The following is a 16,178-nucleotide window of genomic DNA, read 5'->3' as shown; positions in this document are numbered from 1 at the left end:
ACCAATCCCTTTGGTGGGCTAAAATTACCATATCTGCACAGTCCACCCCCCTCAATCAAATGGGTAGGAGTTACAAGACCATGGCAAGAAAGGCCACACAAAAGCAATCCATCACACCACACTGACGTAAAGAAAAATTATAGTTTAACAATCCCCTTTGTAACATTCCTTTTTCTCTTTTCTGAAACCCAAGTGTCTGTGAGCACTAAATCCTTTTTTCCTTCACAGTATAAAAACCTTACAGTTCTTCCTGCAACTTAGAATGCTACAGTATCCAGCCTGGTACTTACGTGTCTCCCAGTTTTGAGAAACTTTATATCCTTTGATAAAACTCTTTATTTTTATTTCTAGCTGAGTGTAACTCTAGTGTTTCACTACAGTAGTTTTGACACCTAATAATCAATGAAATTGTTTCTTTTTCCTACTTCCATCTCTCACCCTTCATAATTTACAGAGGCATTTAATCAAATAAATGATCCTGTATAATGGAGCTTCAGGTTCTAGTCTTATTTTATGAGTTTAATGAACATGAATCTCTAATCTGCAATGTTACAAAGGTATTTATCCCATGTAAAACATAACTATATTTTCAAATTCACATTTCTCTCTTAAATCCATCAACAGGCTTAAGATGTTCTATTCAGGGCTAAGAAATGTATAGTGTTTAGCAGCCATAGTCCTTTCCTTTCATAATAAAGCTTATTGGGCAAACAAGATGAGAAAACATGATTTCAACCCTAATACTGCATCTAAAAAGTTTATGCTAATACAATGGCATCTTTACCTTATCACTATTTTCAATGATCCATACTACAGAACCATTTTATAGAAACTGTATGAAAAAGTATGCTTTAAAATATTTGGTAAGTCAGTAACTAAATCCTCTTCTCTGAATGGAAAATAATGTGCATCTACTTCTATGCTGGATTATTCAATACTGTGAATTTGTTTTTATGAGATAAGAGTTTATTCCATAATCAGGAAAATTTGGACATGGTAGGAATTAAGTGTAATCTTCAGTAATAAATAACTAATGTGGACTAATTTTATGTACATACTGTCAAAGAGTAAAATACCTGAATCGGTTAAAAGTAAAAAGCAAAAGGTTTTATTGAGGGTAGTACAATTTGTGAATTGGGGAAACACTGGCAGAGAGGCATCTCTTATGTGCTCCAAAGCATGGAGGGAGAGGTGTACTTTTTATATAGTAAAGATGGGGAAGGGAAGTACATGATGGTCACATGGTCACAAGGGGGGTACTTCATCAGCAAATACCTTCTTCCTAGAACATCTTGAGTAAACTCTTTCTCCTACAATCACATTCCTGACCCCACCCTTTTATTTACTAAGAGCTACTAAACCACATTCCTGACCCCACCCTTATTTCATAGGAGTTATCTTGGGGCAAGAGACAGGTCAGTTAAACAAGATGATTGATAGGGGGCCACATCCTATGATTAAACAAGACGATTGATAGGTCTAGGGTCCTCTGGTCCCATCCAGCCAGTGGCCCAAGGCCATATGCACATGAATGGGAAGGAATGCAGAAGCAGGAGCCTGTAACAAAATGGAGTTTTGATTTAGACCTCAGTCAGCCATTTTCTGCCAAGTGCTTTAGTTTTAGATGTTTGCTAGCACAATAATTAACATAGTCTTAAAATAATTAGAGTAATTTACAAGTATTTGCATCTACTCTTTGTTGTGATGATACTGTGTACCAAGACTCCATTCTTGGTTCCCATATATATTTTCCTTCCAGATGCAGCATGAAGTTATGCATGGGTAGCCATGTGAAGGCTAGAAACTCTAACCTCTTAACCTCTTTTCTCTTCTCACTCCTGACCCATTCTGAGAGCAATGTTGTTTGCAGTAGGTTAAGTGACAATCTTTATTGGAGGGCAAAATATAGTGTTCCCCCCCCCTTTTTTTCCCACTGCAAAAAGTGGGGATAGTAGTGAAGAAGGGCATCAACATGTGAACAAGCCCAGGCTAGCCTGCTGTGATGAGAGACATTACCTAAGAAAGCAGCAAGCCCAGGGCAACCTGTCAGCTAAGTGCAAGTGCATGGCCAAGCCCAGGTGAAGTCAACATTGCTTATCCCAACAGAACCACACAGTTGACCAGAGGCTCAAAAGCAATAATAAAGGGTTACTGCTTAAGCTGCCTGGTTTTGGAGTCGCTTGTTAAGCAACAAGGAGCCCTGATGGCACAGTGGTTAAAGCACTCACCTACTAACCAAAAGGTTGGTGGTTGGAACCCACTAGCCACTCTACAGGAGAAAGATGCGGTGGTCTGCTTTCATAAAGATTACAGCCTTGGAAACACTATGGGGCACTTCTACCTTATCCTATAGGGTCACTATGAGTTGCAATCAATTCAAAGGCAATGGGTTGTTAAACAATATTAAATGATGGATTCAACAACTGTGTAACTTCTAATGAGATAACAGATCTAGGCTATAAACACCAAATCACTAAATCTGTATATTGACTTCAGGAACAAGAAAATGAGGTCAGCTACGTGCACATATGTGTAAAATATTGACTGTAGCAGTAACATTCAAAAGTGTCTCAAACCAAAAGAAGTCTATAAACAATAAGTAAATGGTGCAATTGTCATATAATGGAATTTTTATTTTTGCTGTACACTATAAAATGGGCGTATCTCACAGACATACAGTTGAATGAAAATAAGTCTGGACTGTATGTGTTCATTAATATAAAGTACAAATACAAGCAAATCAAGCCTTTGGATTGTATTGACTCAGATGAAGCACAAAGGGGCTACTGTGCTGGTGATGTTCTTATTCTTAATTTGAGTGGCCATTACATTGGTGTGTACTCTTAGTGAAAATTTATTAAGATGAATACTTAGGATCTGTGCAATTTGTTGTGTGTATGTAATGCTTAAATAAAAAATAATTTTAATATTAAAAAAATTTAACTAAGAATGGAGAAACAACATCAAAAGTTTTCCAGTGGTAAACATTAAAATTGTTTAAATATAGAACCAAATTTAAATAGTCATGAAAATTATGTTCTAATGAAAGTTCTTGTTTCATTTATTTATATTTTTATTTAAACATCATCTAAAAATATTATATAACTAAAAAAAATCTCAGAAGGTGAGGTATAACGAGGTGTGAATGGTAATCTCTGCATCTTAAATAGCAGCTTATCAATCAATAATGTCTAAAAATGAAAGATGGAATAAAGAAAAACCAAAACACATAAAAATTTCAATATCTTTAGAAGTTTTGTAGTCAATTTTTTAAACCTCATAGGATTTTTTTTTTTTTAATCATATCCCCAATTGCGAATCTATAAAGAAATGGAGCAAATTGCTCTTTTTCAACTTAGTGTTATTTTCTTCTGTGAAATTTAATTATATTTAATACTGATTTTTAAATCAAAAGTAGCATCAGCAATATGACCCCTATTTTTAAAAATATGTCTATTTATTCTTCTATGTGTGTGTAGCTTTAAAGAGATATGGTATCTAATGGTTTCCTTTGTGATGGTATTTCTTGATTGTGGGAGTTTTCCCTCTCTTTAAAAAATATAAGCACATACATATGTAATACCTAAATATATACCTACCCATTGCCATTGAGTCGATTCCAACTCACAGCAACTCTATAGGACAGAGAAACTGCCCCATAGAGTTTCCAAGGAGCAGCTGGTGAATTCCAACTGCCGACTTTTTGGTTAGCAGTCATAGCACTTAACCACTATGCCACCAGGGTGTATATGTGTGTGTGTGTGTATGTGTGTGTATACATAAAAAATGAAAAAAAAATTATATGTCGTTAAATTGGCCATGAATGTTATATTATTTACAAGGTCATTTTGTGGATTTTTCTCATAATAGTCTGTATTTTTTATTTTAAATTTCTTTAGATTTAGGTATTTGGATAGAATATTCTCCAGGATACTTCTGAATTGGGAGAAAAAAACCCAACTCTATAACACATTAGATTTTAAAGACAGAATACTCATAGTCACCAACTTTAATATATAAACACAGTTTTATAATCCAATTCAGTATTCTTTCCTACATAACATTGTAGCTAGGTTCTTTATACTGTTTCCAAAACCAAAGACAGCTCTCACAGAGGATATTAGAATCTTTACGTGTTGTGCTTTCTTTGAGTATTCCTTTTTTCGTTGTCTGTATGCTGAATTTCAAGTCTTTCTCCAAGACCCCGCTCAAATAAAAGCTCCTCTTTGAATCTTTCCCTAACACTATCAGATGCATTAATCATTTTCTCCTTTTTACTCTCAAAAGGCTTTGTACTTACCTCCTTTGTATGTAATGAGATGGGTGTAGTGTCTAGCAAATAGGAAGTTCTCAATAATGGTAATTAACTTTTGTATTCTTACTCTGGTACCTGTTTTCCATTATTACATTTTTAAAAAACTCTTTCTCCCTGTTCTACTACAGACTTTTAATATCAGTCTTTTTATTTCCAGTGCTTAGCCATTCAATAAATGTTTGTTCAAAATTAAAGGAATTATTGATTCATCTACAGAATGAATAAAGAAGAAACATGCATGAAAGGAATCATTCATATTAAAAAGACTTCCTTCGGTGAAGAAATCTGATAGATAAAAAATTTATATTTAACATCGGCTTTTATAAGGATGTAATAGTGCTTTCCAAAGAAAAGAAAATGGCATCCACATTCTTAAAGAACATGAGGTTAAAACAATTTGACTTCTGTGTTATTTTGACTCAATTTAATTCTATAAAATAAAATTTACTGCCCACTATGTGTAACTGGGAAACCCTGGCAGTGTAGTGGTTAAGAGCTGTGGCTGCTCGAATCCCCCAGGTGCAACTTCGAAACCCTGTGAGGCCGTTCTACTCAACTCAATGGCAGTGAGTTTTTTTTTTTTTTTTTTAATGTGTAACTGGGGAAACCCTGGTGACATAGTGGTTAAGAGCACAGCTGCGAACCAAAAGGTCAGCAGTTCAAATCCACCAGGCACTCCTTGGACACCATATGGGGCAGTTCTACTCTGTCCCTTAGGGCTGCTATGAGTCAAATCGACTCCACGGCAGACCAAAGGAATGACAGTTCAAATCCACCAGGCGCTCGGTGGAAACCCTATGGGGCAGTTCTACTCTGTCTTATAGGATCGCTATGATTCTGAATCGACTCGACGGCACTGGGTTTGGTTTTTTTGGGGGTTTGGTAGCTCAGTGGTTAAGAGCTATGGCTGCTAACCAAAAGGTTGGCTGTTCGAACCTACCAGGAGCTCCTTGGAAACTCTATGGGGCAATTCTACTCTGTCCTATAGAGTGGCTATGAGTTGGAATCAACTCGGTGGCAACGGGTATGTGTAACTGTGTTGAGTGTTGTAGTATCTTCAAAGTTGGATAATATATATTCTTAAAATTTCTCCTAGTTAGAGAAATAAGAAATGTATATAAATAGCTATTATAGAAAGCAATAATGATAAAAAATAAAGATAAGTAACAAGAGCATATTGTTTGTACCATTCTCTTCTGCTTATTGGAGCATACAAATTGATCAGGGAATACAAATAGAATCAGACATAGACATTTTCTTAAGGTAATATTTTGCTATATTTTTTGCTAATTTTTAAGGGAAGTGGGATTAACGAGATGATATTATATGTATGACCTTGCACATACATTTGTAATGTATATGTGTACATGTATTGCTGTCTATATCTATCTTCATTTGTTCAAGTAACTATTTCTTAAACTGTACAAACATAAACAGATTTTTTTCAAGATAAATTTTTAGCAAATTCTATCTATTTTGTTAAATAACATAGATTTGTTATTCTCAGGTAAGCAGTAAATATTGTGTTGCTCCCATAAAATAAAAAAAAAAAAAACCCTTTCAGGTATTGGCACTCTGGCCCAAGGTTAGACCTAAATGAAACATGCTGTCAGGATTTAGGTCTTCAGAGAGAACAAATTATGAAAACATCCTCTTTTCCTCTCTGGGCAAGCCATGGATTACTTGTAATAGGGATAGACATCTCCACTAGGAAGCCAGGCTCACAGCATGTGTGGAATTGAGTTTGTTGGAATTGACTTGACAGCGATGGGTTTAGAGAAGCACAACAATTAAATGGTCTGATAACATTTCCTTGATGGGAGCTTTGTGAGGATAGAATTACAAAAACAATACAAAAACCCAAACCTGTCATCTAGTCAGTTCTGACTTACAGTGATCCTAATAGGGTTGAACTGCCCCATAAGATTTCCAAGGCTGTAATCTTTACAGAAGCGGGCTGCACATCTTTATCCCACAGAGTAGCTCGTGGGTTGAAACCACCAACCTTTCAGTGAGCTGCTGGGCACTTAACCACTGCACCACCAGGGCTCCTTGAGGATAGAATTATGGAAGGAGAAATCACTGGGAGAAAGACAGCAAGGAGGTTCTTGAAAGAAGATGAATGCTAGATAAAGAAGACCTGGGATTGAGAGGCTATCCACAAATGAATGTAGACTCCAAAAATATGACAGAGAAGGAACCGCTGATGAATTGGATGTGAAAACCAAAGAGAAATCATTAGACATTAACTGAATTGACCATAAGAAAGATGGTCAAGCAGTTTTCAATTGCCATTCTATAATAACTCAGAGGAGTGTAGAATTTTCACTGTTAAAAAAAATCACAAATTATCTGAGTGCAGGACTGTGTCCTTCCATTATCCATTATCACACATGGCTCATAATAATAGGTGCTCACTGATGGTTCATTTAATGCATGACTAAAAATAAGTAAATAACTACCATAAATATTTCTTAGGAACAAAAATAGAAGATTAACATCTGAGAAGATCCTTGGAAAAGCAGAAGGCATACTTGTATAGGCACAAGGCTTCTATGACAATACTGTTAAAAATAATGCTGTTTACATCCTTGCAAATATGCAGCAACCAGTATCCAGTGATGGTGGGAGTGTTGTTCCTCACTCATTCTTGGTACCTGTGGAGTTATGAGAGAAAAATCAGCAACATTCCACATTAATTAGCAGCAGAATGTAATTGTTTCAAGGAAACTCTGAATGTTGCACTCTTCCTACATTTTGAAGAGTGCCCGTAGCTGAACAAGAAAGATGAGTGCCCTTCTGAGACCCTCACACAATCTTTAGCTGATTAGTCTGCTTGAAGTTTGAGGTAGCTGTGCTGGCAAATCGTTTTGCATCTGAATATGGATTTTTATGAGCCACATAGCTTTAGTAAATAAACCTGAAGAAATGCTACACCTGTGTTCTCAGAATGTGAAAATTCTTAGATGGTAGTTCTTTTTGGTTAAAATGTGTCAGTACAAACCTGTTTTGAGACAAATCGTTGCCTTAGCGTTGTCGCATATGTTTGAGGAACATAAACTCTCAAATGAACTGTTCAGCAAATCTTGAAAATGATAATAGCAGGAAAGAAGCAACAGAAAATTCCCTGGACAGGGTAGGGCCATACTATGTTGGGAAAAGATATGTCAATACACAAGAATAAAAATGCAGCTTAAGAAGCAGTGAGTTTGTAGATTGGAAGGGAGCAAATCAGTGCGGTTCTGGGAAAGTGCCCAGATTCAGGGAGTTAACTACATTGCACTGCGTTTGTGACCTTGACCAGTTATTTTACATCTCTTTCTAAACTTTTGTTTTCTGATCACTACTATCAATATGAAAGCAATAAATCCTTATGTTACATTAAATTAAACAAAACAATGCATGTTACATCTCCAACTCTCTGTGGTCTTCTAATAAATTGCATATACTTGTCCTTCTTAGGATTTTTATGATGATTATGTGACATTCCATATAACAAGGGCCTAAACCCTGCCTGGAACATTAGTCAAAAGATATTTTCCACATTCTGCACCCTACTTTGAAATGTTGCGTCTGGGGTCTTAAATGCTAACAAGCGGCCATCTAAGATGCATCAATTGGTCTCAACCCACCTGGATCAAAGGAAAATGAAGAACACCAAGGTCACACAACAACTATGAGCCCAAGAGACAGAAAGGGCCACATGAACCAGAGACTACATCAGCCTGACACCAGAAGAACTAGATGGTGTCCGGCCACAACTGATGACTGCCCTGACAGGGAGCACAACAGAGAACCCCTGAGGGAGCAGGAGATTAGTGGGATAAAAAAAAAAAAAAAAATTCTCATGAAAAGACCAGACTTAATGGTCTGACTGAGACTAGAGGAATCCCGGCAGTCATGGTCCCCAAACCTTCTGTTGGCCCAGGACAGCAACCATTCCCGAAGACAACTCATCAGACATGGAAGGGACTGGACAATGGGTTGGAGAGAGATGTTGATGAAGAGTGAGCTACTTGTATCAGGTGGACACTTGAGACTGTGTTGGCATCTCCTGTCTGGAGGGGAGATGGGAGGGTAGAGAGGGTTAGAAACTGGCAAAATTGTTATGAAAGGAGAGACTGGAAGGGCTGACTCATTAGGGGGAGAGTAAGTGGGAGTATGGAGTAAGGTGTATATAAGCTTGTACGTGACAGACTGACTTGATTTGTAAACGTTCACTTAAAGCTCAATAAAAATTATTAAAAAAAATAAAAAAGATATTTTCCCTCCCTCTGTTGGTCACATCCTGTTCCATTGTACCATGGTGTTGTAGTTTCTCCACTAGCATGAGGCCTATCTTTAGTGATTTCTGACAGTGTCCTGCCTGTCAATTTGGAATCGTTTTGGCTTTGCTCCTTTCTTTAGGGTTTGTGTCTTACGGATTTATTTCTATAGGCTTGCAGAAAAGTAAAAGATAGCAGATGTTTTCTCTGTGACTGTTTACAAACATATGCCTACAAATGCTTTACAATGTAAGGTTAAGTTTTTTCAAAATGAAACAAAACACAAACGATATATAGAGTGATTTCTATTTTTAACAATTATTTTCCTAAGTAGTGCAACTATGGGTAAGTTTTATTTCCTTTTGTTATGCTCTATTTACCATTTTTTTTTTATTCTAGTCAGAGAAAATGTTGGAAACATTTATCTGAGATAAGAGAGACCACTTTATATTAAAGATTTGTTTGTTCTAAGGATTAGCATCCCTAAGTCCAAGGGCTCTATGCGGCAATGTACAGCATTAAAAAAAAAAAATTGTAAATATTGTCAAAAGTGCAAAAAGACATGTTAAAGAAAATAGCAATCATGTGAGTAAATTTAAATAAGCATTAGCCAAATAATTATGTTACATATATTGTGAATCAAATAAATTTAATTGAAGTATTGAAAGTACACAACAGTGGTGAGAATGATTGCAGTTAAAAAATTCTAATATTCTTGTCACACAAGGCATTGCATATGACATGACTCCTGCTTGTCTTTTTACCCTCAACTCATTAAATGCTGCTCCTATCAGAATGCATTACAGTGACAAAGGCTTTAATTCAGTTACCCCAAAGCAGAATTTTTTTTCCTGTTTTAGGGCATTTATCTTTCCTGGTGGCGCAGTGGTTAAGAGCTTGGCTGTTAACCAAAAGGTTGGCAGTTCAAATCTACCAGCTGCTTCTTCAGAACCCTATGGGACAGTTCTACTCTGTCTTCTAGGCTTGCTATGAGTCAGAATTGACAGCAACGGTTTTTGTTGTTGTTATTCTCTCTACCAGCTCCCTCCCCTTAAGCTCAGAACGAAAGCCAGAGGAGACTCAATTAATATTAATCATTACTATTCAGAATTCCACTCAAAAATCTTTTCAGGTACCTCGGACAAAGTTGAATCCCTCTATTAAATGCTCTCATGGACCACGTTACACTCTATTTTTTTGGGGGTCTGGGGATGCATTAATAACCATACTGATTATTTGATTAATATCTGTTCTCCCCAGCAGCTTAAAAATTTCATTTTGCAGGGTTCTTTTTTGTTCCTGTTGTTATAGTTATCCCGTTAGCATATCCACAGTGTCTGGCTCATTGAAAGATCACCATAAATATTGTTAGTTATGTGAGTGAATGAATGGATGAAGATAAAAGAGTAGTAAAAACAACAGAATAATCAAGTTAATCTTGAGATTAGGGAAGGATTCTTAGAACCTTCTAGTTAGTTTCAAGTGGCCAAAAAATATTCTAAGAAAAGGAATAAAGGATGTCAGAGGTGGAATAATTAGCCTATGCAAAAACCTGTAAGTGAAAAATTGCACATAAGTTGGTATTGTCAAAACATAGAGTAAATTGGAAAAAGTAGGATTTAGCATTAAAAAAAAAAGACAAAAAAAAAAAAACTCATTGCCTTCAAGTCGATTATGACTCATAGCAAGCCTATAGGACAGAGCAGAACTCTTCCACAGGGTTTCCAAGGAGCAGCTGGTGTATTCAAACTGCCGGCCTTTTGGCTATTAACCACAGCCATGACTTATTTATGGTCAACACAGTGACAATTTGCATAAATGTTCCATGTGAGACTGGAACAAGCAAAATATACTTTTCATTGTTTGTAGTTTCTATGTGGGTTCATTTAGATGAAGCTTATTAATCGTGCTTGTCAAATTTCTATTGATGTAATATATTTCTTTGATTATCCAATTGCTGAGAATGGTAGGTTAAAATGGATTTAGCATAATGACATATTAGCCATTTTCTCCTTTCAGTTCAGTCACTTTTTCTTTGTGTAATATGAAGCTATTTTATAGGCAATATAATTATTGGTTTATTAGTCAATGTGGAGGGGGCCGCAGAGCAAGGACCTGAGAGTGGCTTCTAGGAGCTAAGAGTAGTCCACACTCAAGAGAAAATAGGGACTTCAGTCCTCCAACAGCGAGGAACTGAACTTTGCCTATAACATGAAAGAACTGGGAAGAGGACTCTTCCACACAGTCTGACACCTGATGTCAGCCTCATGAGAACCCAGGCAGAGAACACACTCAAGCCTACTTGGACTTCTGATCTACTGTTGTTGTTAGGTACATTCCAGTGAGTTCCGACTCATAGTGACCCTATGTACAACGGAACAAAACACTGCCTCATCCTGCACCATCCTCACAATTGTTGTGATGATTGAGCCCATTGTTCCATCCACTGTGTCAATCCATCTTTTTGTGGGTCTTCCTCTTTTTCACTGACTTTCTGCTTTACCAAGCATGACGTCCTTCTCCGGGAACTGATTCCTCCTACTAATAACATGTCCGAAGTATGTGAGACATAGTCTCGCCATCCTTGCTTCTAAGGACCATTTGGGTTGTGCTTCTTCCAAGACAGATTTGTTTGTTTTTTTGGTAGTCCATAGTATATGCAATATTCTTTACCAACACCATAATTCAAAGGCATCAATTCTTCTCCAGTCTTCCTTATTCATTGTCCAGGTTTACCATGCATATGAGGCAATTGAAAACACCATGGCTTGGGTCAGGTACACCTTAGTATTCAAGATGACCAACACTTCAAAGAGATCTTTTGCACCTGACTTGCCCAATGCAATACGTGTTTTGATTTTTTGACAGCTACTTCCACGGCCTTTGATTGTGGATCCAAGTAAAATGAAATCCTTGGCAACTTCAGTCTTTTCTCTGTTTATCATGATGTTGCTTATTGGTCCAGTTGTGAGGATTTTTGTCTTCTTTTTATTCGGAGGTGCAATCCATAGTGAAGGCTATGGTCTTTGATATTCATCAGTATGTCCTTCAAGTTCCCTTTACTTTCAGCAAGCAATATTGTGTCATCTGCATAATGCAGGTTCTTTTTGAGTCTTCCTCCAATCCTGATGCCCCGTTCTTATAGTCCATTTTCTCAGATTATTTGTTCAGCATTCAGATTGAATAAATATGGTGAAAGGATACAGTCCTGACACACACCTGTCCTGACTTTAAACCACTCAATATCACCTTGTTCTGTTTGAACAGCTGCCTCTTGAACTGTGTACAGGTTCTTCATGAGCACAACTAAATGTTCTGGAATTCCCATTCTTTGCAATGTTATCGATAATTTGTTATGATTCACATAGTCAAATGCTTTTACATAGTCAAATTTTGCTTTGCATAGTCTATTGAACTGTGAGATGATAAGTGGGGATTGTTTTAAACAACTAAGTTGTGGTAATTTGTCACAACTAATATATTTTTTTTTAATACAGTATAGGAGCCCTGGTGGTACAGTGGTTAAGAGCTATGGCTGCTAATCAAAAAGTGGACAGTTCGAAACCAGCAGCTGCTCCATGGAAATTCTCTGGGAGTTGGAATCAACTAGTCAAAAACTTTTTTTTTTTAAATACTATATATATCTTCAGTGAGGTTCTATTAATATTAAATTTTTTCTCTTGTTTTTCATGCTTATTTCTAGATAATTATTTTCCCCCAAACCTTTAAAAATATTATTCCAATTTTTTTCCCTTCCATTTGAAGAGGTCAATTTGAATTTTATTTTGGCTCCTTTATTAATAATCTTTCTCTTAGCTTCTTTAATGGTCTTTTAAAAAAAAATTTACTGCACAATAATGTGTCTAGATGTCGATTTCTTTTTCTCTGTTTTCTTTCTCTCCCTCTTTTTTTCGTACCTCCTTTCTTTCTTTCTTCGTTTTTCTTTTTCTCTTTCTTTTATTCCTTGGACATTTAAAAACATTAACTTGGAAAGTTCTCTGCTACTACCTTAGTAAATAAAATGAGGTGCATTATTTCTAAATCCTAGCTTAATATAGGAGGGAGAGTCTCCAAACTGGATTTAGTTTTATGCTTATTTTCAAAGTTTTTTTTTTTATTTTTTATGATGCAGCCAAAATAAATAAAGGTCTAGGTCAATGGAGATTGGTAGATAACATAGAGGAGATCCTTCTTTGCCACTTATTTACCTTTACAAATCTGTGCTTTAAATTTATTTTTGGTCCCTAAAGATGTCCCTTACTTTCTTAGCAGCTCAGTGATGTCTTTACACAAATAGTTCCCTAAAATATTTCTGTAATAATTTTATTTTTTTCTTCCACATGGAGTTTTTCAGGATATCTAGTTTTCTATATTTCCATATATGTAAATGAAGGGTATGGTATGTTTGTTCTTAAGTTTGATAGATGATGCAGAAGCAATGAAAAGTGTAAGGAAAAGTGATAATGTAGTCAAATATGAATTTTAAAGTCACATTCACTAGTGTGGAGAGTAAATTGTATGAGGTAAGGAACAGAAATATGGGAGACAAGTTCAAAAGTAATAACCATAATCTAAGGGACAGGGGACAAAAACCTTGTTCAGGAAAATGGTAGTGAAGATGCAAAATAAAGGAAGATGCAAGAGAATATTGGGTGGTAAACCCCCAAATTTTTTTAGTTGTTGGCTTTAAGGAGTAAGAAAAAGGAATAATCCTAAATTTTAAACAATTTCCTACTTGTATTAATGTTTCGATGGAGTTGTCACTCACTCAGAAAGGAGTCATAAAAGAGGAAATTAATTAGTGAATGATAGTGATCAAAAAATAATTATTTCAGTATGAGTGTTTGGAAATTGGTTTCTTCAAGACAGAGTTTTCCCACTGTTGTTGTTGTTAGGTGCCATCACGTCGGTTCCAACGTGTAGCGGCCCTATGCACAACAGAACGAAACACTGCCCGGTCCTGCGTCATCCTTAAAATCGTTGTTATGCTTGAGCTCATTGTTGCAGCCACTGTGTCAATCCACCTCATTGAGGGTCTTCCTCTTTTCCGCTGACCCTGTACTCTGCCAAGCATGATGTCCTTCTCCAGGGACTGATCCCTCCTGACAACATGTCCAAAGTATGTAAGACGCAGTTTCTCCATCCTTGCCTCTAAGGAGTATTCTGGCCACACTTCTTCCAAGACAGATTTGTTCGTTCTTTTGGCAGTCCATGGTATATTCAACATTCTTCGGGACACGAAAATTCAAAAGCGTCAACTCTTCTTCGGCCTTCCTTATTCATTGTCCAGCTTTCACATGCATATGATGTGATTGAAAATACCATGGCTTGGGTCAGGAGCACCTTAGTCTTCAGGGTGACATCTTTGCTCTTCAACACTTTAAAGAGGTCCTTTGCAGCAGATTTGCCCAATGCAATGAGTCTTTTGATTTCTTGACTGCTGCTTCCATGGGTGTTGATTGTGAATCCAAGTAAAATGAAATCCTTGATGACTTCAATCTTTTCTCTGTTTATCATAATGTTGCTCATTGTTCCAGTTTTGAGGATTTTAGTTTTCTTTATGTTAAGGTGCAGTCCATACTGAAGGCTGTGGTCTTTGAAATTCATTAGTAAGTGCTTCAGGTCCTCTTCACTTTCAGCAAGCAAGGTTGTGTCCTCTGCATAACGCAGGTTGTTAATGAGTCTTCCCCCAATCCTGATGCCCTGTTCTTCTTCATATAGTCCAGCTTCTTGTATTATTTGTTCAGCATACAGATTGAACAGGTATGGTGAAAGAATACAACCCTGATGCAGAACTTTCCTGGCTTTAAACCAATCAATATCCCCTTGTTCTCTCTGAACAGCTGCTTCTTGGCCTATGTAAAGGTTCCTCATGAGCACAATCAAGTGTTCTGGAATTCCCATTCTTTGCAATCTTATCCATAATTTGTCATGATCCACACAGTCAAATGCCTTTGCATAGTCAATAAAACACAGGTAAACATCCTTCTGGTATTCTCTGCTTTCATCCAGGATCCATCTGACATCAGCAATCATATCCCTGGTTCCACATCCTCTTCTGAAACTGGCCTGAATTTCTGGTAGTTCCTTGTCGATATACTGCTGCAGCTGTTTTTGTATGATCTTCAGCAAAAGTTTGCTTGCATGTGATATTAATGATATTGTTCTGTAATTTCCACATTCAGTTGGATCACCTTTCTTGGGAATAGGCATAAATATGGATCTCTTCCAGTCAGTTGGCCAGGAAGCTGTCTTCCATATTTCTTGGCATAGACGAGTGAGCACCTCCAGTGCTGCATCTGTTTGTTGAAACATTGCAATTGATATTCCATCAATTCCTGGAGCCTTGTTTTTTGCCAGTGCCTTCAGAGCAGCTTGGACTTTTTCCTTCAGTACCATCAGTTCCTGATCATATGCCACCTCCTGAAATGGTTGACTATCAACTAATTCTTTTTGGTATAATGACTCTATGTATTCCTTCCATCTTCTTTTGAGGCTTCCTGCATTATTTAATATTTTCCCCATGGAATCCTTCACTATTGCAACTTGAGGCTTGAATTTTTTCTTCAGTTCTTTCAGCTTGAGAAATGCCAAGCGTGTTCTTCCCTTTTGGTTTTCCATCTCCAGCTCTTTGCACATGTCATTATAACTTTACTTTGTCTTTTCGAGAGGCCCTTTGAAATCTTCTGTTCAGTTCTTTTACTTCATGAATTCTTCCTTTTGCTTTAGCTGCTCGACGCTCAAGAGCAAGTTTCAGAGTCTCTTCTGACATCCATCTTGGTCTTTTCTTTCTTTTCTGTCTTTTCAGTGACCTCTTGCTTTCTTCATGGATGATGTCCTTGATGTCATTCCACAACTCGTCTGGTCTTCGGTCACTAGTGTTCAGCACGTCAAATCTGTTCATCAGGTGGTCTCTAAATTCAGGTGGGATATACTCAAGGCCATATTTTGGCTCTTGTGGACTTGCTCTGATTTTCTTCTGTTTCAGCTTGAACTTTCATATGAACAATTGATGGTCTGTTCCACAGTCGGCCCTTGGCCTTGTTCTGACTGATGATATTGAGCTTCTCCATCGTCTCTTCCCACAGATGTAGTCAATTTGATTTCTGTGTGTTCCATCTGGCGAGGTCCATGTGTACAGTCGCCATTTATGTTGGTGAAAAAAGGTATTTGCAATGAAGAATTCATTGGTCTTGCAAAATTCTATCGTTCGATCTCCAGCATTGTTTCTATCCCCAAGGCCATATTTTCCAACTACTGATCCTTCTTCTTTGTTTCCAACTTTCACATTCCAATCACCAGTAATTATCAATGCATCTTGATTGCATGTTCGATCAATTTCAGACTGTAGAAGCTGATAAAAATCTTCTGTTTCTTCATCTTTGGCCCTAGTGGTTGGTGCATAAATTTGAATAATAGTCGTATTAACTGATCTTCCTTGTAAGCATATGGATATTATCTTATCACTGACAGTGTCGTACTTCAGGATAGATCTTGAAACGTTCTTTTTGATGATGAATGCAACACCATTCCTCTTTGAGTTGTCATTCCCAGCATAGTAGACTTTATGATCGTCCGATTCAAAATAGCCAATACCT

This window comes from Elephas maximus, chromosome 9, assembly GCF_024166365.1.
Source record: "Elephas maximus indicus isolate mEleMax1 chromosome 9, mEleMax1 primary haplotype, whole genome shotgun sequence".
NCBI classification, from domain to species: Eukaryota; Metazoa; Chordata; class Mammalia; order Proboscidea; family Elephantidae; genus Elephas; species Elephas maximus.
This window is presented reverse-complemented; position numbering follows the sequence as displayed.